General features: G+C 48.0%; 1 protein-coding gene across 3 annotated transcripts in view; it reads right to left on the reverse strand.

Annotated features, from left to right (window-relative positions):
• LOC144104008 (dermonecrotic toxin SPH-like) overlaps window positions 1–23576 on the reverse strand; it is a 137568-nt gene that overhangs the window by 90815 nt on the left and 23177 nt on the right. Inside the window, exon 1 of one of the 3 annotated variants that reach the window (XM_077636789.1) lies at window positions 880–1016. The exons of 1 other annotated variant lie outside the window; for it this stretch is intronic. The gene's annotated coding sequence lies outside the window, so the exon portion shown is untranslated. Of the gene's footprint in view, window positions 1–840; window positions 1017–23576 lie in introns of those variants that run through there. One more of the 3 variants, XM_077636788.1, reaches the window with a different exon arrangement.

Below are 23576 nucleotides of genomic sequence, written 5' to 3' on the forward strand. Positions count from 1 at the left end.
CTTGATTTAAGCTTAAGATTTTCCTTGAGAATGTTGGAAAATTGGAGAAAAATCCGCTTGTTAAAAGAGCAGCCGTAGTTAGAAAGCGTGTGTAAAATCTGAGCATATTATGTTGGAAGAGCCGAGACCTGGCCTGTGTCGCAATATATACGAGCAGTATGGAAAAAAACTCAGGTTTGGCTATGATTTGGCTATGAATATTTCGCTATGAGTATCGATGGCTATGATTATCTATGAGTATGTATGGAGTTGGGCTATGGCTATCTCATCCTCGAGTAGCATGCCAGGCCCACAACCAGGCAGAAACTTCAGTTGCATTAAAGTCCTCATCCTCCTCCTTTCATTCGGTTTACGCCGCCTCAAACAGCAGACGTATGCTCTGTTTCTGGAGTGAAGTGCTCCATAACGGCGCAGAATGCCCCAATAAAACTTTTAGACTATACTAAAAGGACCATTGCTATTATGGCAGAGCATTGCTATTATGGCAGACAGAATGTGCTAGGAAAACAGGAATATAGAGGGAATGGTTCTGTGAAACCACATTATGTCAAATGAAGAAATCTTGTGAAATTAGACTGCGCGCCTTACAGCGGCTACTGTGTTGTATCTTTCAAGGTCACAAATTTATTTGCAATGGTTTTTAAATGTCATTAAGTGTTTTATGACAATAGTAAGAAAAAGAAGCCACTTGTGGTAGCTATTGCTTTCTTTGCTGACTTAGGCACACTGAATCTAAAACCACAGTTTTCCAAAATAAAAAAAACTCAAGAAAGTGTTGGGCTAAATGATGAGGCCCAGTGTAGCATGACTGATAATAATGCAATTAAATTTACAACTTACTAAATCACCAGCAGCTTCTGTAATTCGTCCGGTACTCACTGATGGAAATGATAATTCCTTGTTGAGGTAATGCGCAGTGCTGACTTTGATATTCGGCGTACTCGGCAAGTAGACTTCAATATAAGAGAGCTGCTATTTTCCGGCCTTGCTCACAATTGCCAGAGCGACCGGATGGAGTGCCTGTGAAACTTCCGGCTCTACGCGCACTGCCTGGACTACAGCGAATGGTAGACACTTTGTTGTGCGCTTATTCTTTATGACAGGTCAACGGACATTACTTATTTTTCGTTCCCAATGCCAACGGCGTTTCAAACGGAAACGGCGCAGCTGGTCTGAGCGGTTTCTGTGAAGCACGGCATGCATCAACTATACTTTTACAGCATCGCCATGCTTGCCACTAAATACGCCGGATGCTGACAAGGGTGAGACACTCTGGAATTTCTGCTCGGAGCATGCAGCACAGTGGCGCGCTAACTCAAAAATGTGGAGACGACGGCTTTGAGGTCTCTGCGTTTGGCGCGGTGGCTACGATTCACTCTAATATGAACAAAAACAAAAAAAGAAAAGATTTAAAATGCGATAGGGGTGACTGCGCAATCTGACAGACGAAATGCTATTGAATTCAGGCAGCCAACAGTTGCTCAGTGTAGTAAAAAGTAAGCAGACAGGGAGGCGAAATAAATCTCCTAAGAAAATTGTTCTAAAAAAAGAACTTCTTTCCACGAAAAAACTTCTTTCCACGAAAAAAACATCATCAACTCATCGGCGCCGGCGGCAGGAACAAGCGCACTTCACAGTCGGTCGGAGCAGAATCACTGTCCCTGTCTGCAAACCTAAATTTGTTGGTGACTGGAAACTGTCTATATAAAGGCCGAACCCCGTACGCTATACACTTTGACAAAGAAGCGACTAACGTGATGCGACCAGGTTCGTAACGCGGCTGGCGTCCAACCCTACGACTGTCAAGCTGATCTCGAACGCCCAACGTCCTCGAACCTAGATGCAGTGAAAGACATGCAGGTTTCAGCATAAACGGCTGCTGTGTTGTGTGAGCAAAGACCTCATTAAAACTTTGTTTCTCGTGAGATGGCTCTCAAACGCTGAAAACACTGTTAGTAATACCGTAGGGCGTATAAAAAATTGTTGCGCGTAATTACGGCCGTTCCAGAGCAATCGCTTTGGGTCGTGAGACCCAAAGAGAAACGGACAGCGACAAATGGTGACTAGAATGAACAGACTGGAAACGCAAGTATAACGATCTTTGCTGCACTACTTAAATGCAGTGACAACCTATGATCAGCACCGTTGCTGATGTCAGAGGAAGGAGAAGGACTAAATTATTGCTTATCCAAATGTGTACTGCCTAAACTGCAGTGAGATGACGTTTACGTCGAGGTCTGCGGCGTGACCGAGTGCACCGGATATGTACTGCATTCTTGGAGGGCTTATTTCGAAGCAAACTTTCCATTTGTTCATAAACAGCGGTCTTGTCCCTACGTGCGCAGACCTTCCATGGGAGACCAGCGGCCACACACTCTAAGCCCTCTTCTCGCCCTTTTGGACAAAAATTGGCCTTTGCGGGGACAAACTGGACTGCGACAACCGATGGTTCTTTTACGGCTAAATTTTGAGCAGATTAAGCGGGACTCTGCTGCGAATCATCCCTTAGTGCGAAAGGGTTCGCCCGAAGCGTGCAACGTCAGGATGTTATCGTCCATGTAAAGACAGCAGCGGCTAAAAGAAAAATAAATTTTTCTGCCCGTGACAGGAATGGAAGCGTTGTCCACTCTGTTGGGAGTCAGGCGCGATGTCCTCTAGACTACCGCTCCTCTATTTCCATCCACTGCGTTTCTTTAAAAAAAAAAGACTGGAGCAGTCGGGCAAGTGATCGTGTTTGCAGGCGACCAGTGTCAAGGTAAATTATTGAAGGTTTCTACTTTACACAGCCAATTATACACTTTGGTACTCATGACTGTTAAATCTTCGACCAACAGAATCACCTAAACACTTTTGAATATCTCAAACTTGAACAAAAGCATGGCGAACAGTCATCTAGCGTTTCCACAGGCTATGTAAACCCCTAAGCATTACAATACACGCGTATCGTGTGCTATAACGTCATTTTTATTTATTTATTTATTTATTTGCGCGGATACATGCACCGCCACATAGGGATTGTAGCTAACTGCTGGGCGACTACCGAAATGAAAGCTAAGTCGTCCAAAAAAATTGCAGAAAAAAGGCAAAAAACTAATTCGTCAACACTGCCGCATCTGCAGGTCTACAACAAGCACTAGTGCATTTGGAAAATTCGCAGAACACAAAAAGAAAGGAACATTGCCGCATCAGGTAAAGCAATCTAACAAAACACAAGCGAAAAAAGTGGTATCAGGTGGATGCGCGTCGATGTCAGATTTAACGATAAGAAGGTTTTAAAGTCGGAGAAGTTTTATATTGATTAATACAATGTGGGCAGCTTACCACAGAGTGCGGAAAGTGTGCGGGAAAGGTGTGTTGCGATTAACATCAGTGAAACAGCGCGTGTCGAGAACATCGCTTAGAGATGACGAGGAAAGGCAAAATCAACACATCCTAATCTATTTTGGTGAAACAACAGTATGTATGGGAAAAGAGTTCTAGTTTTGAGGTTAATAGACTGCCCGCTTTTGTTTGCCATCCAAGATTTCCTTTAACTAAAACTGCTGCAAAAATCATAATTCCGTGGAACAAATCTGGCAGCATAGTTTTGAATGCATCCGATATTTTCTACAAGATATGAGGTTGGAGGATCTCACGCATGACAAGTATGCTCATATATGGGCCGTAGATCTATAATATAAGGCTGTTCTTTTACTTTTACTGGAGCCTTACGAAATTAGGTCGTTACGTCGTTTTAAATTGCAAAAACCTAATTCCATGGAGATCTAAAAAAATCTTTCTGCAAAGTTCACTTCAAAAAATACACCATCCCGGAAATTTTTAAATATAATGTTACTCTAATTAAGCTGCGTGGTGCGGCGCTGCATGCAGGGAAGAAGAGAACGAGGTTGAAGCGCGAGGAATCGTCTACCCATTAAGCTTGAGGACATCACCTTCATCATCATCATCATCCTCTTATACCCGGCGCGCAGCGCCGCGCCATGCACCGTAATCGGCGCAACAATATGTTCAACAGCCTCCGGCTTCCTGAATAAAGGATCACCGACAGCCCGTGGCACAAAACAAATTATCCTTTTGAATTCGAGACTAATACCGGGTGATTTTTTTAAGAAAGTCCAACAAAAAAAAGTGGCTTTTGATGTAAAGAAAATCTTCTTGCGGCGTAGTAATAAAAGTGTTGGCGGACGTCAAAAACAAGCGAATCTTGTTAACAAGTAAAGTGAATAACTAAATTCCTATAGCCAAATTTTTATTTATTACCCATCAGCACCTGATTGCAATTAAATTATGGCAGTCGGCATTTAGCAATAGCTATTACAGTGATTAGAATTTTGAAAGCGAATTTACACTTGACGCCGAGTATCGACTAAACTTGGCAATTTCTGGCGCCTTTTGAAAACCGCGCACTTGCAGGGGGCGCAGAGCGAGGCCAATCAAATCGCGACACCGCGTGACGCATGTGGAACGTCATATCCTCTTGCCTGCCCGTGTTGGAGTACCGAAATAGCATGAAGCGGAAGCACTGCAGCACAGCCGGGGCTTAGGGGCTTAGCACAGCGTGCGCGAGTTGATTGACCTCATTTTGTGCACCCCCCTCCCCCGCACCACACGCAAGCGCATGGTTTTCTAATTGCGGGGGAAATGGCGCAGATTACTTCAGCAACAGCGACGAGGGTAATCGCGCTTTAGAATTTATAAAATCTGTTCTTGCTATTACTAGAGGCCGCCTAGGAATCGGTAATTTTAACCAGGCGCCTACCGGCACAGTTCGCTACTAGAATTTAGTTAATAACAATGCAAGTTCGCATGATTTGTCTGTTTTTTTTTGTGGCGTCTGCCAATGTATGCAATAATTTGCTCTTAAAAGTTTTTTTTTACCTCAAGAGCAATATTTTTAACGTCCCCATCTAAAAAAAAAACACGTATACGAAGCATGTAAGTAGTTAGTGCAAACCTGTCACGATTGATGTACCCTATTGCGATTATTCATGCAAATAATTTCTTATTTATGGTCATTCAGATCTGCAGCAAACTTTTATGAGCCTAAAAACAGAATATATGCTTATAACACCGTTCCTTATGCAGAAACTCTGAACGAGCCGGGTGCGTCTTCAAGCCAAGTGCGACGCAGCTGGCGCTGCTGTGATCATTGCAATTTTCACTCGGTGCAACTCCATTCCTGCCGGCGCCGCGTCGGCGCGATCTTCTTTACTTACCGCCGCGGCTGTCGACATGTGATCGCGTGTTCTGGCCGAGGGCGGCAAATATTGCTGCGGGCGGCGTCATAGCCTCCTAGAATACTTCAGGCCCGCGCACTTTCCCCGTGTCGTCCCGCACCTTGACCGAGTGGTGCGGGAAAGCATCTGCCGGAAGCGCACGCGCAGTGCTTTATTGTGGGTTTTGTATGAGCGACTCGCACGAGCTCTAAACATTGGCTGTTTAAAATTCAACGCCCTCGCGACGCAAAAATCATTTTTATGGGCATTGCATGACAACTGGGATTCTTTCATATTCAGAAGGCAAAAAGAAGGCACGCAAAAAAGTATATAACACAGATTATTTTATTTCGGCATCGTTATTCCCTCGTTGCAACCAGCCTCGTCGCGGCTTATTGGAATGTTTTTAGTTTCCTCCCCTGAGCTGGGCGTTCTTAGCCGTCAGCTGGTCTGTCTTTCTCGCGGCGTACTTTTTCATGTAGGTGTTGGTGGCAGCCCACAAGATGTTAGCATTTACTGCATCCGGGTGATGATCGTTGCAGTAAAGATCCAAATCTTCGTTGTCACTCAAAAGGTGCTTGAGCTGGCACATGAGCAACTCCCTTTTTTGGCGTGTTCTATGGAATTGTTCGGTGTTTTCGTTCATCGTAAGTTTTTGCAGCACAATTTCAGTGTGGAAAACAGCGTTGACAACGACAGGCTGCGGAAATTTGAGCGCTCCTATTGCGGGTCCTTCTATTAGACAGCTCTCGTCCGGCGGAATTTCCCTGTCCTTTCTTGCGACGTTTCTTGCACAAGCTTCGCATTGAATTTTCGTCAAGGCGGCGTGAGCGCTGAAACCTGCTATGTACACGATGACCGGCAAACTTTTTGTTTGAATTTAATGTCATCCCAAGTAAATTTAATGCTATACCAATCCTTTAAATCATTTGCGTCGTATGTGATGCTGCTGCACTCTGAAAGTTCCTTAATGTCGGAAAATGCCAGTGAGTCTTGAAGACGCAGTTGGGTTTCAGACTCATATATTTGCTGAACAGCAATGTGGTAGTTGGATCCAGCAAGCCGGCGGTAACGTCCTAACCAGTTCTCTAAACTGCCGTTGCACACTTACCGAGCAAGATATTATCAAAATTGAGCTCTTCGAGGCACTATCTTCTGAATTATATCAATGAATACGATGTCATCCGGAGTGCTGCTTGAGTTGCTGCTGTGAATGAGCGAGAACGGCCGGCACTCATCTTTAGGTCATTCCACATGTCAAGCCAATCTACAAAATCACAGAAATTGCAGCTGCATGTCAGACACGCTTCAGACAGGCTCCTGATAAGGATCTCTGAGATATCGGCCCTTTGGTGGCGTTTTCGTGTTTACAGTGCTCCACCACTTGTGTATTAATTAAATAAACTCCTCGATGTCGCCGGCGCAGCGAAAGCCGGGTTTTATGCTAAGAGTTTTCAGGGATTGTGCTACGAAGGGCTGAGTAGTTTAGGGGCAAGATCCACATTTTGACACTCAATATTTGTAGCGTGCAGGGCATTGTATATTAGTCCATAGGCAAACTTGGACAGGTTATGCCTTTCCAAAATAGACAGGTGCCGAAGCGTCTGAAATGAAGCTTTCTTGATTTGAACTTTGGATTCTGTCCTTTTAAACTAGGAATAAATAATACCAGTGTCTGGATTTTTTTTTTTGATTCAGCCAGTTGTTTCTGATGCACTTGAACAGGCGCACAGAATCCACCACAAAAAAGAATGGCCGTGAACTGTCTGCTGGATGGGTGTATACTATTTCAGTTGTTTTTTCCTTGGAAAGGAACGACATCACGTTTTTGTTTATGGCATTGTTATCGCTTATAACGGCAATAACATTGAGTCCTGCTTTTTAGAGTCCTAAAATAATCTTTTTAATGACTCCATGCAAATCTCTTGCCCCTATTCTGAAGATTGGCATAATGTGAGCCACATGTTTGGGCCCAGAAAGCAACGACTGCGTCATGAATACGTGCGCAGTTTTGGAAGCTTCAGAGGAGTTGGATGCTGTTTCTGTGATGGAACCTCCCTTATACTCAAAATATTATTGTAGATGGATGTCATCCGTCATAACGAAATGGCTCTTTCGTGAAGTTCCAAAGGGTTCACTTTTTTCGTTATATGCTGTAAAAATTCCTGATCGCATTGCCCTGTTCCATGGCTAACGTTGTACTTGTTAAATAGTCTAGAGATCGTACACAGGTGAGGCAGTGTTATTTTGCCACAGCTGCGAACAAACTTGTACGCAGGGGGAAAATTGTACAAAATATGCTGGCCAAGATTACAAGCTCCGAAGTATACCTGTATGCCGTCCTTTCTTTGAGGAGGAGATGAGGCGTTTTGGCCAAAAATTCTAGTGTTTCAATTTTTTCCTGCGGAAGAAGGCCATCATTTGAAAGACCATTCAAAAGAGAAAAAAGTAATTGAAAAGATGCCTTTTGTTTTTCTTCTTTTTCGCAGCGGTCTGATTCTCTGTACAGCTGCACACTTTTGAGAACCGATTCCAGACTGCGCATGTCTTCAAGTCTTTCTGGAATGGCACATCACCGCCGCGTAGCGCGACATTTCTCCAGTAGGCGGGGACCATGGGTAAATTATCGATTGCTCTGGAGCGTTAGGCTTCTGGGTGCGTTCAGTTCTCGTCAATGTGAAAGAATACAACAGCTGCATTGGTTCTTCTCATCATCCAGAACTATGACCTGTGAAAACCTTCAAGCCGCGACAGGAGTTTCTCATATGATTATACCTTTTTCCTGCGCTCCTCATCTTCATGCGTAGAAAGCGACATCTCGATGGCCTGCTGCAGGTGTGTTGCCTCGCGGCGTCTTCGGTTTGCGTCGGGCTCCTCGCGAATCGGTGCAGTGTTTGAAAAGTAAGATCGAGAATTCAAGAATATCGGCGGCACCGAGTCAGGAGTTAGACGCGTAAGGCTCATCGCAGCTTGTACTGTCCTGCCATTTGAATCTGTCTGTCAGATTGTGGACCGGAGAAAATCAGGCTTAAAAGAGAGCTCGCCAACCTGCATCTACGAAAAAGATACGAATTCTCTCTTTTAGTATCACATATTTTTGCTCTGCTGTTGTCACTGCTGTCACTAGCGCTCATTACTGCTGTCACTTCTGCTGATACGTGCTACTAAACGCCAGTTAACAATCATAAACTCTCAAATTTATAACAGATGATGAACGCCACGTTTCGCACTGGTAGTATTATAACCATATTATGTGTTTTAATTGACAATTGGTCGTAGTTAGTGTACTGAATCACTGCGTATCCTTTGACAGTCACAGTTATGGACATGTAAGATATTATCTCACCTTGGTAGCGCGCAGAGTGTCGATGCCAACGTCATCACGGCGGATTACTCGTTTGCATTCTATGCTTCTGTAGTCGTTGGGAAACGAGAAAACGCGGACCTTGGGACCGTCGTCATAATTTACGCGACAGTTCGGGATGCAGCAGTGGCCCATCCTCTGCTGCTGACACTTTCACTTTACAGCACACATACGCAGCGCACAAGTTTGCAAAATAAAACAGAACCACGCTACGAGAAGAAACATGCTTCGCTTCAAAACATTCTACACAGCACGCATGCATCCACTGACATGTCCAGGCACTAGTGCACGGACTGGTTTGACTGGTTACCCAGTTCCCTGCCGGTCAAGGTGAGGTTACGTCAAAGGGTGTGAGGAATAAAGTACGGAGGCCTTGAAAAATTCCAGGAGGCTTTGGCTGCGTCTAATGCACATTGTCGAGAAGACGACTGGCCGTTTTCCACCTCAGAGCAGCAGTTCGCTACTGCACAAAAAAAAATCATGTACTTAAATCAACACAAAAAATGTGTATATCATTTAGGCCCACCACTCAGTCTCCCCCTTACACATTTAAAACATCTTCGAGTGCACTAAGTCGAATTCTCAGGTGCGTGTCGCTCCACTGCTAAAAGGAGCATTTTAAAGCGGCTGTCATGGTCTCCTGCCGGATAGCCAAGGCTTGCTCACGGACGACCTTGATGCATTATATATTTTTTCACATGTTGCGTACTCTCCTTACTTAGATTACGAAAGGCTACAATTTCATCAGCAGCACACAAATCATCAAAGTTGTTCTCTTGCAGCGAAAAGCGGAGCAGAGCAAGCGAGCGGGGACAAAAAATTCTGAGTGTACTGAAATCTGCTTACGTGGAAGAATGCGAAAACCTATGTTTTGAGGAAAGGGAAGGAAGTATTAGCTCCCACATCTCGACATCCTGGTGGACACATCAACGGCGGCTTATTGCATGCAACTGAAGGCGCATATGTCATTGGTCCAAACCCCTGTCGCAAGCTCGCCTCCTTCTTGACTAAAGCATGTAAGCTGAATGCAAAGAGAAATGTTATGACACCAACCAGATAGCTGTGCGACAAACGGTTCCTCAAAACTCAAAGGTTAACTGGTGGGACACAATGGTGGATCACATATGGTAACGCCTATAGCCACACTTGACCTCTGGCTCACATGAAGTTCAACAGGCAACGCATGGTGAAATCGGTTTTACCTAGCGTAGTGAAAATTTCGCTTCAAAATAATACCGTTCGTAGCGCCTTTAGTCTCTTGGGCATCGAGGGCTCAATATTTAGTCCTTAGAACACGCACAGGCCTTCCTTGCCCCGTAGTTAAAATTTTCGCTGACGACACATCCTCTTGGAGACCAGCGGTTGTCGTTACTCCCGAAAGGACAAAACATCGCTTTGAATGTAGCGTTTGGCTGCTAAACCCGAGTTCCTGGGTTTAGTGCCGCCGGCAGCGACCGCATGCGGACTGAGAAAAAATGTGTGAACGCGCCAGGACAGAGGGTTTCATTATATTTGAGAGGGTTCTTGTGAATCACTACGCCCATAGGCTACTGAACGCTTTGCCACTTCCACTACGAATACTGGTTCGGTTCTACTTTGGGCTTGCATGATTAACCGTCATGCCGGACAAATAAAAACTCCCGCACACCTTCATCTGTGAGTAGACAAAAAAGCCTAACATTTTTCAGCGTCATTCTCGGCGGCGAACTGTCCATAACAACCTCGCCACTACTTCTTTGCAGAGCCACGTACACAATCGAAATAGAGCATGCGAATCTGGATCCCATGAACAGGTAGGATGCATTCCAAGAAGCACTCACTCAACAGCATAATCGGATAATGTTCTTTCTGGTCAGCACGACCCCAGAACCGTTTTTCGAGCGAGACATGCACGTTTAACAGAGCAGACACGCACGTAGCGCGGAAAAAGCTTAATGCAAGCTCCCTCGGCGTCAGCCATCGATGGGTCCCACGGGCTTAGTGTTTTTTTCTAGCCTTGTATTATCACGTCTTGGTCATAAAGCACGCAGGAAATATTCCAAAGTGACACGCTTGAGAGCACGTTTTCCCGGCCTTGGCGTGTGGCCACAATGTGCGAGCGCAGGAAGGAAACGCCTATTTTCTCTTCATTTCAGCTGCAGTGTGGGCACCGTTCATCTGCTATGCAGTTAAGAACAAGTGATTGACGTCATAGCCGCTACTTACAGATGTGCGGGTTTTTTTTCCTTTATATTTAATGGACTTGAACGAAAACATGTTCGGCGGATGCCTGATGGTCTATGTTCTATGGTTTTTACTTCTCAAACAGACTCAGCTGGGCTGCATGGTTGGGTTTTTTAAAACAAACGTTAGAGAATGCTGACTCAAAGCAAAAATTTATTTCCAACTCTATGATTCGAGAGAAACTCGGCGCATTCTTCAGAGATGGCTGAAATGCGAGCCAGCACCAGCAGCCAGCGACCTTCGCTTTCCCTTTGTTAACACGTGGCGAAGTCCGTTAACCTATGCGGAGGGCTGCGTTTCCGGAGTCCTTTCACAGCTGCCTTTGCGAACAGAATATGCGATGGCTCCACGAGCAGACTCTTGAACAAATTAGGCGCCATGGCCAACACGCTCACTTATTCTAATGTGATTGTGTGCTCGGCGCGTTTGCAGTGCCCGAAAAGGTGGTTCCATTTCAAATTAATTGAGAGGACGTTATTATTTTGTTGATTGATTCGCTGGTCAAGGCTTTTTGGCTTCACCGATGTAGGAGGTCAGGCACCTTTAGCACGGGATTTTGCAAATGATAGCCAGTTGCTCTAGAGCGCAGCTCTTAAAAGTTCCAAAAAATTAAAGTAAAAACGCGTACCAAGCCGCCATAGGCGCAATTCGCGGGGCGTAAGGGAAGGCAACACCGGCTGTGAAGAGTGTGCTGCAAAGAGCCGCACTGTAAAAATGGTCGAGGTCCCTGCTTCTGGAGGAGGGCGCGCTTCCGCTGCAGCCGCTTGAACGTAATGTGCTTGGAGCCAAGTGGTGGTGGCACCATGGAGGAAAAAAAAAACTAGGAGGGAGCGTTACGTCATAATCTTGAATCCTAGTCATAAAAATATAATGGAAAGGATCATGAAAAATACGACTTCACGTGACACGGCCGCGGTAGCTCTTAGCCGGATTTCGGTTTCGGTTTCGCCCTTTCGTTGTGTTGCGTCAGACTAAAAAGCACGATGATCCAAGCGCTGGTTGGCAGTCTGGCAACTGTGGAGGGGCTATTTCCCAAGAGTTCGTGCGCAAAAGGGCCCTCGGCAGTGGAATCACAGGAGGATGGCTTGCAGAGGCTGAGCGCGTGACGTCATGCTCCCTCCTAGTTTTTTCTTACTCCATGGGCGGCCCTGACGCTCCCCACGTGACCAAAGCGGGCTCCATTTATTGGTCTCCCCGCTCCGCGGCACGCGGAAAGCCGCCGAAAATGCCGCAGCGGCAGGTTTCGCGGCAAGCGTCTTGCCGCCGGCGGAAAATTGAAAAATTGGGTATTGAGGAAAGGAAATGCTGCAGTATCTGTCTTACATTTCGGCAGACACCTCAACCGCACCGTCAGGGAAAGGATAAAGTAAGCAGTGAAATAAGAAAGGAGAAAAGGTCCGCAGTGGAGGGCTCCACAATAATTTCGACCACCTGGTGATCTTTAACGTGCGCTGACATTGCACAGCACACGGGAGCCTTTGCGTTTCGCCTGCATCGAAATGCGTCCACCGAAGCTGGGTTCGAACCCGGTAACTCCGACTCAGTAGCCGAGTGCCCTAACCGGGGCCGCCGGCGGCGCATCGTGCGCGGTTTTCCACCAGTGTGTCCGTACCTTTAGGCGCCCGTCCATGCGTTCTGCGTCGTAGTCGGCGTCGTTGGCGCTACAGGAGTAACAGCCACCTCACAGATAGCGCGTTGGCGGGCAGTAGCGGAGCGAAATGCCAGCCGACACGGCGAGAGCGGAGGAATGAGCAATCAGAAGGTGGCGGCCACGGGAAGATCGCGGAGGGTGGCTTGGATCGTAAAACGCCACATGTCAGCGGTAGCGGGGGGCGAGCTCAGCTCAAATTATGCGTTACCGACTACCAGAAATATCTCAAAACACACATATTGTGGTGATGAGGTCTTTGGGTCGTGGTAGAGAACGGCTTAGCATTGAAACTGGTTTTTGAGACACTACATCCTGTTTCAATGATCAGGCACTTGCTGGCATGAACCAAAGGCCGCGCCCATAGAAAACAACCGGGTGTCATTTAAAATATCCCATGCTCCAAGTGCACGGCCTCATCCATTGGCGAAACCAAAAACCTCGACCAGCGAATCAGGCAACACAACAATCATGTCCGATAAATGAATTCAGAGGGTAACCACATCGTGTCGAGCGCTGCAAACGCACCAAATACAGAATATCCTCAGAATACAGAATAGAATACAAAATACAGGTGAACGTCTTGCACGGGAAACCTCGTTCGTTCAAGCGGCGCGACATCGATTCATGGCACATTCGGATAACAAAAGCGACGGTGAATAGGACTCCGGAAACGCAGCCCTGTACATGCGTTAATAGACCGCGCCACGTGTTAGCCAAGGTAAAGTGAAGACTGCTCCCTGCTGCTGCTGGGTCTCATTTCAGCCTTCCGTGAACAAGGAATCGAGTTCATCTCGAAATATTGGATTTAAAATAAGTTGTTGGTTGCGGACCGTATTTCTAAACGTTTGTTAAAGGGGCAATAAAAAAATGTAAGCTAAATTTCCTTCTTACTAAAAATTGATTTCATGGCTCTCTCGTTCCTCGTGGGGGATTATACTGGAGGCAAGCAGTGATAACATACGATTTATAAATAGAACTTCTTTTCTGCCACTTGATTCAACTAATGACTTCAAGAGCGAAAAGTGCTCTGTAATCACTGTTTGGAAATTCATACTATAGATAGATATGGGACATGTGCATAAAGATTCTTGACGTCACCGCACCAAAAGCGCAAATGGCTGGCGGCGGCCACACCTCTATTTCATTTCTTGCGCTTTTCTAGCAGATAAAAGCCTAGTTTTAAGAGAGGGGTGAGCGAAGGCTTGATGACGTTTCGACGCACAAAGACATGGGTGGACCTGGCGAGGTCTTTGCTCACGAAGACTTTATGAGTCGATGGACATGTGGGGATGGGTTGCAGGCGCCTGAAGAGGAGGCGCAATTGTTCCACGTAGGCAGGTGGCGACATGTCGTCGGTGCGGGCCGAAATGAAATGAAATGAAATGAAATGAAAAACTTTATTGTATTAGGGTTATTTTTCGCAGCGTAGGTGGAGCCCTCAGTCCAGGGCTCCAGCGGCCTTTGCAGTCTTGCGAGCCCTGTCGATCAGCTTGAGCTGCTCTTCAGGCTTCGAGCTGGACAGCGCAGCCTCCCACTGCTCCGGTGTAGGTGTGTTGTTTATCGGCGCTGCCTGCATTTTCTGACAGGCCCATGTAACGTGGTAAAGCGTTGCGTGATCACCGCATAGCGGGCATTTGTTTTCATAAGTGGATGGATAGATTTTGCTTTGCTAAGTAAACTCAGATTGGGGTATGTATTAGTCTGTAGTTGTCTCCAGGCAACTTGCCTGGCAAACGGAAGGTGGCAGCCTTCAGCTGCTGGTGCAAGCGTTCAACCATACCGTTCGCGGAGGGATGATAAGCGGTGGTGTCAACATGGCGCACGCCAAGCAGATATGTCACGGCGCGAAACAAGGCGGACTTCAACTGGCGGCCACGATCCGTCATCACCACAGTGGGGAAGCCGAAACCGGAAATCCATCCACTGACGAAAGTGGACACCACTGTAGACGCCGTGATACCGGGCAGCGGAAAGGCTTCGGGCCACCGTGTGTACCGGTCAACACACGTAAGTACGTATTGGAAACCTCGTGATGGACGAAGGGGGCCAACAATGTCGACGTGTACATGGTCAAAACGACCGTCGGGGGGCGGGAAAGGGTGGTGAGGCGCTGGCGTGTGGCGCGTTGTTTTGGCACGCTGACATTGCAAGCACTCACGAGCTCAGCGACGCACATCTCGGTTGACGTTTGGCCAGACGAACCTAGACCACCAGCCGCTGCGTAGCACGAATGGCGGGATGGCTTGCGTTGTGCAGCTCTTCGAGGACTTGGCGGCGGAATGCGGTGGGTACAAAAGGGTGTGGAGAACCACTGGAAACGTTCCACACGATGGTGTCCGAGCAGAACGGAAGGGGCATTGGCGACAAGGTAACAGAGCCAGGGTTGGCCTGGAGGGCTTGAAGCTCACTGTCTAGCGCCTGTGCTGCAGCCAGCGCTGCGAAGTCTAGTGCGCCTGATGCAAGAGCAGCGACACGGGAGAGCGCATCGGAGGTACTGTTCACGGGACCTTTGATGTGTCTTATGTCTACCGTAAATTCAAAAATAAAACTCAGGTGCTGTATATCTCGTGCAGTGTATGAGCACTGATTCCCACGAAAAGCAAAAGTTAAGGGCTTGTGGTCCGTGAGCACGTAAAAAAAACGGCTCCGTCCAAGATGTGACGAAAGTGTCGAATGGCGAGATAGACAGCTAGCAACTCATGGCCGAAAGCCCTGTAGCGCGTTTCTGTGGCCTTGAGCTTCTGGGCGAAGAAACTCAGCGGGCACCAGCAGTCGTCCTGAAGCTGTTGCAGGACGGCGCCTACAGCTGCACCAGAGGCGTCGGTGATGAGATGCAACGGGGCGCCGGCCAGCGGGTGAAAGAGCAGAGCAGCGTCGGCAAGGGTGTCTTTGGCGGCTAGGAAGGCGGTTTCGGCAGCTCACATCCACTCTAGAAGAGTGGGGGGATCATACGGAGACTTTAGGAGATCGATGTGAGGCAGGGTAATGCGGGCAATGCCGGGCAAGAAATGTCGGTGGAAGTTCTGGGGGCCAAGAAACTCGCGAAGCTTGCGAAGTGACTTGTAGCGAGGAATGTCGCGGATGGCGTGCACCTTGCTCTCGAAAGGGCGGAGTCCATGCGCTGTGAAGGGATGGCCAAGGAACTCGATGCGTCGACGCTAACAACGCACTTGGCCGGATTGATGACGAGACCGTGGTCTTCGAGGCGTGAAAAGAGCACACGCAGGTGTTCAGCGTGTTCTTCCGACGAGGAACTGGCAACCAACAGATAATAAAGAGATACGCAAACTCAAAACGCAGGCAACGAGTGAACTCGTTGATGAAGCGTTGGAATGTCTGAGCAGCGTTTCACAGACCAAAGGCCATGCGAACGTACTCAAAGAGGTCGAACGGTGTTACAATTCCAGTCTTAGGGATGTCTGCAGGCTCCACCGGGATCTCATGGTAGACCTTAACCAAGTCAATATTGGAAAATATGGTCATGCCATGCAGGTCGGCCGCAAAGTTATGAATATGAGGGAGAGGGTATCGATCCGGGACAGTGCGGGCGTTGAGGGCACGATAGTCGCCGCAGGGCCGCCAATCGCCTGGGTCATGCTTCGGGAACATATGCAGCGCGGATGACCAACTGCGGGGCGACGGCCGAACGATGCCCAATTGCATCATATGATCGAATTCGCGGCGGGCAATGACGACGCGGTTGCCAGCAAGGCGGCGCGGTCGGAAGAACACAGGCGGGCCCGTAGTGACTATGTGGTTGGTGACGGTGTGACCGACGGGAAGCTCAAGGTTGCTGGACCGCGTGATGGCAGGAAAATCTGCCAGGACTGCAGCAAAGGCGGACGACGGCAGCTGCGGATCGGCTTCGAGGATGAGGGTGGCCACCGGGGCGAGGACGCCGTTCACAGACAAGTGACTCATGTGGTCCACCAGTCGAAGAGATCGCAGGTCGACAGCCAAGCCAAAAGTGGCTAGAAAATGCGCTCCGAGGACGGCAATGCGCACGTCCGCGATAACGAAAATCCATCTGAATGTGCGGCCTAAGCCCAAATCGAGGGTGAACGAGCGCTCTCCTTTGGTAGCGATCTGGAAGGTGTTGCCCGCCTGCAAAGGCGCTCCTTGTACAACGCGTTGCCGATCGAGGCGGGAGGCAGACACAGCGCTAACCTGTGCACGGGGTCCACAAGGAGCGGCATCCCGAGATCCTGTCGGTGACGTATATTAGGCGGCTAGATGTTGAGCCAGAATCACCGGCTGCCATCTGTGACTCGCCGTCGCATTTCCCGACCTTATATAGGCAAAGCTGCTGCCACTGTCGAGCAGCGGCGCCGAACTTGCGGTGGTACCAGCAGAACCCGTCACAGACAGGGCTCGATCGATGACTGGAACTGGATGGATGGCGCAACCGTTGGTGAGAGGAACGCAGGTAGCGATGAGGAATCGACGAGAGCGGACGACGCGGCGGAAGGAATTGCAGCCACAGAACGCGGGCTAGAGCAGTCCGAGACACGGTCAGCCAACTCCGCGAGCTTATCCAAGCCAAAATCACCTGCTGCTGCCAGGACGACCTCCAGGTGCTGAGGCAGGCGCTGAAAGACCAGCTCACGGAGTAGCAGACTGTTGACGTCTTGTGGCCGGTCACCGAGCAGCTGTCGCATGCGATGGAGGAGCTGAGATGGTCGACGGTCGCCGAGGTCCTCAGTGATGAGCAACTGCTGCAGGCGGCTGCGCTGCGAGCTGGTTTTCCGGGCCAGCAACGTAGCCTTGAAGTGACCATACGGGCAGGAAGGGTCGGGCGTCTTCAAAACGTCGTCAAACTCGTCCATTACCTCGGGAAGACAGTCGACACGACATGGAGATTCTTAACGCGTTGTGAGGCGATGCGCCCAAGGTCGAACACAGCCTCCTCTTGCGCGAACCATGCGGCAGGATTAGGAGGCTAAAATGACGGCCGCTGAACGTGGACGCTGGCGATGTCTTCCGCAGCCGGTGCATGAGCCGGGGCCTGGGCCCTGGGCGCCGCTACCGTGGCGGCGTTATCCGCGTCCATCACGTCCGGGTTCACCAAACTGTAGTGGACTTAGTCCCTTACAAATTAATGGAGCGCGACGCGGACGAAGCGAACAGGCCGGGAACCAGGAATAAACTGCATTTATTCTACGCCGCACGTGGCCCCACGTAGCCAGCGCGAGCGCATGTCATGAGCCGTGGCGGCGCAGCACTTCTGATGATGATAGTGTCGCTACAAAAGCCCTTAAGATTGATGTTACGTAAATATTGAATTCAGCGTGACAGTTTATAGCAATTTATATCAAGTCTCATCTTCACCACAAAGTCACCACAACCGCCACCGCAATCGTAAGAACTGCGATGATGGCCCTTGACACGAGCCTTTCCAATTCTAAGCACCTGGAGTTGATGTAAATTGCGCAGCAAAGTTCCTGTAGGAGGAAAGGAGGCAAGAAATGCGGAAATTATCAACCACAGCTTGTGTTGCGCACTAAACTTACCGCCTTTGGAATCTTGGTAGGCTCTTGTGAAGAGCAGAAAGATCATATTAAGGAGAGACACATACCACTCTTAATACACGTAGACGCGCTAAAATGGCTGCATACAGTGCAATAGAAGAATGGATAACAAATATGCTATAAAAAAGTCTCTGTGGAACGCTGGTTTGAAGCTAAAAACGCGGCCATTCATTAGACCAGCATTGTCGTAAGATATACGCCATCGAACACCTGGCCGAGCATGGCATGCCGACGCAGCTGGTATGTCAGTGCACGCGACCTTTTGTAGACGGATCATCAATTTGAAGGTTAAATATTTCTCTGAGGCGATCCCTCACCCATGATATGAGCTCGTCTCTGGAATGGTACGGAAACTAAAGCAAAAGCGGATATCGCCAGCTGGCGGTTCCATTTTGAGCAGCGCATGAAGTTCAACAACAGCATTCTACTGAGAGGACGCATGTGGTATACTCTAGCTTTCCTAAAGCACAAAAAAGGGCCGTGGCTTAACTTGGCTAACGCCGGGATTAGCGAAAAGCAAGCACGCTTGCTAAGCGTCTGAGGCTCTTCCATGGCAGCTCGGCTACACGCTTGGGACAGCCGTTCTAAATATACCCACACGACCACGTTGTTATGCCCTGGTTTCACACGGTCTTACGGCTCCCCATCGGAGGTCATAACGTGGCTTCACATCACCCGATCCTGTGTTCTTAAGATAAAAGGTCAACCCAAAGGTCAGCGAATGTCTAACGTAAACTAATGGTCATGTGCCAAGGTCAGGGGCCAAGGGTTCGACCACATAACTGTACTACTATATGGTCATACACGGCTATCTTTGGTTAAGCTAACGACGTTCAAAGTCATTCTCCGGCCTACGCGACGACTGCTTTACTTAGCGTAGTAAAGCTTTTCGCTTCAATACCCTTGTAACTGCCCCAATTCCAATGTTCATCGTAGACCTTCGCTGAACTTGTAACGATGACAGAGGGAGAGAATAAACTTTATTGAAAAAATGGTCTCCAGAGTTACTTTCCCCATTTCCGAACTTTATTGGCCCGAGCTGCTTCACTAACCTGGTAGATGAACTTTTGGTGATCACCCAAGCATATGCTAGGCAGTTGATCCTCCCAATGCTTTAAAGGTTCAGGCTTGCCCGCACACCCCAATGAAACGTATAAAAATGTGGGACTTGATCAGCTCAGGCGCGGGTGTCAGGGTGTTCCGTAGGGAACATTTTTTTGTATATATGTAGGTTTTGAAATGAGATCGTCTTTGTTTCGCCCCATGCTGAAGCATATGATGTGCTTTCCTTTTTGTGCGTTGATGGGTATCTGTTGCGACTAAGGCGTAGTGCTTCCAGTCGCTCGGTGTATGTGTTTGGAATGGATGTCCGGTGTAGATGGGAAGCACCCGTTATGTCAATTAGCTCTCAAGCTCGGTTATGAGCGCCTTTTTTGCAATCTTACCCCGCATGAAACGGTGCCCAAGTAACTCGGTGATGTTCTCCTGAAGCGATAGCAACAAGGAGTTGTACTTCTCTTTTTTGGGGCCATACAGGGCCTATATTTAGGGCATGCTGGCTGTGAGTCGGTTAGAACGTGGGCTGTTTTACCGACTCTGTCTTCGTGTTCAGTAGACATAACCGCAGCTATGCCTTCAGTTGTGCAGGGCTTTCTGCCTAACAAAGGCTGTTACAAGTGGGTTATCTACGTGGTCTACCGCAGCTGTCACGATACGGCCCTGTGCGTATATGCCGCAACATCGAGGTATGTGGAATAAATGTCATCCTGGAGTTTTTGTCGCAAACTCTCCACTAGAGCATTGCGCCTTCTAACGTGCAATTAATGGTGCATATATTTAGTCATTGGTGCAACCATTGAGTGGTTCTTAATGTGGTGCGGTAGAATTTGTTTGGCTTCCAAAACTTTCGAAAGAAGCCGGGATGATAGTCTTAAATAGGTTTCTCCTTGCTGCCTTTGAGTGGAGCCTTGTGTCGTCAGAGACGAGAACTGCACTTCTGAGTTACTGACAGGTGTTTTGAACGCCGAGGGCTTCGGAACGTTTGTTTGAAGTATTCGTTGGGAAGCCTAGAGCCGTTTTGTAGGGACGTCTAATGATGGCGTTGATTTCAATTTTTCTTCACTTCTAGTAAAGGTTAGTGCGGGGCACTGTAGGTGACCCTGTCAATAATCAAGGACTGGACTAGTTTTAAAGCGTTCTGTTCCCTCTTACCTTGGTTATGTGAAACGACGCGCCTGATCACGCGAACGATTAGGATAGCAGCTGGTCTTCGGCGTTTAATTTTTGGCCAAGCCCGCATATTTCTCTTTATCACCAGCACTAGCACGCGAGCTTTTATTCTGTTATCTTCTGTACCTCAATATACAGACTGATAGGGCCACTTGAATTGCAGAGACGGCTGCGGATTCCACTTATTCAGATTTTTCGAGTGATCAATGCACCCTGCTTCTCCCTGCGAATGCTTCCACCTTTGCAGCGGTTACTTGAATGAATTCTACTTTTGTGCTAACAAGCATTAAGAGGTCCAAATAGAGGTCATCTGCATATGAACTGTTGCCAATATCCGGCAGTCCTTAAAGGTGCGGACAATACTTAGCATTGCAGTGTTAAACAGGCGCGGAGGTATTACGGCCCCCTGTGGAGTACATTTTCTGGGGATGTTAAATTTATCAAAGCTGGCGTCGCCAATTCCCATTCTCGTGGTACGCTCCGAAAAAGATGCTTTTATATAATTTAAGGTTCGCACACCGCAGTTTAAAGTATTGATTCTTCGGAGGAGTGCCTCATGCGAGGCGCTGTCAAATGCAGCCTTTAAATTGAGCGCGAGGATAACGGAGTCTTCTCCTTGACGTATTATTGTTAATTTTTTTCTTTACGGAGTAGCAAGGCGTCCTGAGCTGAGATTCCACTTCGGAAGCCGACCATTGTTTGAGGTGACAGGGTGTTATCCTCAAGGTAATTTTGAAGACGAGTCTGGCCTATAGGCTCGTAGAACTTTCCCAAGCAAGACGTGAGGCAGATTGGGCGTAGAGCATCGATGGCAGGGCGCTTCCCTCGTTTAGGGATGGTGATGACCTCTGTCTGGTGCCAGTCCTCCGGAACCTGTTCTTTCTCCCATAAGTCAGTGTAGAGATAGTTCATGAACTTTGGAATGAGTGCCAGCCTGACGTTGAGAATCATAAAGAGAGATAGAGAAAAACGTATGATGCATAGAGCTGTTGGATGGGCCGTCATTTCATGAGCCCATTAACTTTTGCCACCGTTATTGCCCGGTTAACCATCGGAAGCCTGTCTTCTGTATGTGAGCTGGACTGCGCCACCTCCCAGTCCTCAGTAATTGGGTTATTGATTTTTTTATTGCTGGGTTTTTCTTGCATGCCCCATTAATATGGTACAAGTCAGCCATTTCAAAGCAGATGGCGGAATTCGGTTCGTACGAATTTGGAAGCATATATATGAGAATTTGGTGGGATTTAAATAAGTATATTCGAGTTCAATTTCCTTGCTCTGTGTTTAGATTTTTGGGCGATTCGGCGTGTACTGTCCTCGTTAATGTCAAATTTGGCAGGGCTGGCGGTTTTAGGGTGGTTTAACGTACCATAGTTACTCAGGCTATAAGGGAAAGAGGTCGGGAAGTTTTGACCACATGGGGTTCTCTGACACCAAACTTTAATGTGAGAGTTTGCGCCTTACTCAAATCGTGGAGTAAATTTCTTCAGCTGAATAGCTGTTCAGAATAAATATGTCCTGCGAATGTTGGAGGACCCGGGGTAATAGCGCCTTGCAAGAAGCGTGAGCACCTTCGTTTCCAGCCTGTTCAATGTCCTGGAGTCCATACGACTGTAGATCTAACGCTTCTATCTTCTCTAGTTCCGAGCATTCTGTGCGTTTTTGCCAATCTTTCATCTGGTATATTTACGACATGCAGTCTCGAAGTCCGTAATTGCACATGAGACCTCTCTTGAAATCATCGGAAAACGTCGATGATTCGATCGGCTAAGGGGAGGTGTGCCTATGAGGTGTCTTTGCAGCCACGGATACTTCTATTGAGGTGTTAGAGGGGTTTAAAACTGAGTTGTGTTCTCCTTGCAAATAAAGAGGACATGGAGTAATAAAAATATCGCCCATGTACTTCGCATAGCAGAGCTTGATTGAGTTCCTAATAAGCGCCTGGAAACTTGTATGGAATGTGCTGCAGGGTTCAGTTGGTGACTTGTTTGGTTTTGCTGGTGTCAGGCTTCACTGGACATTTCAGGCAAGGGCTGGGTCTAGTGCACCTTTTAGGAAAGTGCGAAATTGTGTCCAGTTCTGTTGCGTCAGTTGAGTCGTATATTCGCGTCCTTCATTGGTGAGCTGTGCGATGCGTAGTTTAAGCAATCGATTGAGTCGCCTTCTCTAACTTTTATTGACACCTACTCGAGCTTCCCAGGCTCAAGAAGGTGCCCATCAATTTCAGTGTTTTGAAGCGTATTTTGTATCGTTCTGGTGGTTTTACTGCCGGCCATTTTATATGTTTAGTCCTGTATGTGATACTGGTAATTCGCCCTATCATGGAGGGTATTTGACATTAGCTTCCCAGCAAGAGATTTCGGTGTCACCTATGCTTTTGCGAACTTTTGGCATTGATAGCAGCGAGCTGATGACAATAATATTGCTACCGACGGCATCTTGTAGGTGTCTATGTCACAATATTTGGCGAGAAAAACTTTGTTGTTATCTACAGACACTCCTGCTCTGCCATATCGATCAAAGACATTTCCTTTCCGGAGTTCTGAGCGTATCCCCGCGGACAATGCGGAGTATCAAGGTCTCCTAGTACCAGTTCCCGCTTCGAGCCTCCAGTGCGTCATCATTGCTCAGTGCGGACGACTCAACTATCGTCGCCTCTGACGAGGAAGTGGCTGACATGGCGGAAATCAACGATGGCTTAAAATTGGTGAGTCATCGGAAGCACCGGACAGTCGGCATCCGAGTGATAGTTCAGCCAAAGGAGAAAGGTGTTGACTTCAGAGAGTGGAACCCTATCAGGCTGTTCGATGATATTAAAGTACTACTGGGATCTGCTCCGATTCGCAGTCGCTTCACAACGCAAGGGGCTCTTCATCTAGATATCTCAACGGAAGAGCAGGTAGACATTCTTCTGCGGTGCTCGCAGATCGGGGGCATACGAGTTCAAACCCGGTTGCCACACTCCTACATGACTAACACATGTGTTATAAGGGGAGTACCAGTGTGGTATTCGGAAAGTGCCCTTCTTGACTACTTGGAACCGCAAGGAGTTCTGCACGTGCGACGGTTAATGCGCCGGGTGGAGCCTGGAGAACAACAATGGGCAGCGAAGCCTACAAACTCTATTGTGCTAACGTTTGCTCCCAACACCGAGCGCCCTGGAATAAATGACCTTGGTTTCACCAAACATGCTGTCCACGAGTTCGTTGAAACTCCTCCCCGGTGCTTCAGGTGCCAACGCTTTCGACATGTAGCGAGAGTTTGCAACAAAGATCAACGTTGCAAGCGGTGTGGTGGTGGCCATGATTACAAAGAGTGCAAGGCAGATTTTGCTTGCGCTAATTGTGGAGGTGACCATCCAGCGA

This window comes from Amblyomma americanum, chromosome 9, assembly GCF_052857255.1.
Source record: "Amblyomma americanum isolate KBUSLIRL-KWMA chromosome 9, ASM5285725v1, whole genome shotgun sequence".
Lineage (NCBI taxonomy): Eukaryota > Metazoa > Arthropoda > Arachnida > Ixodida > Ixodidae > Amblyomma > Amblyomma americanum.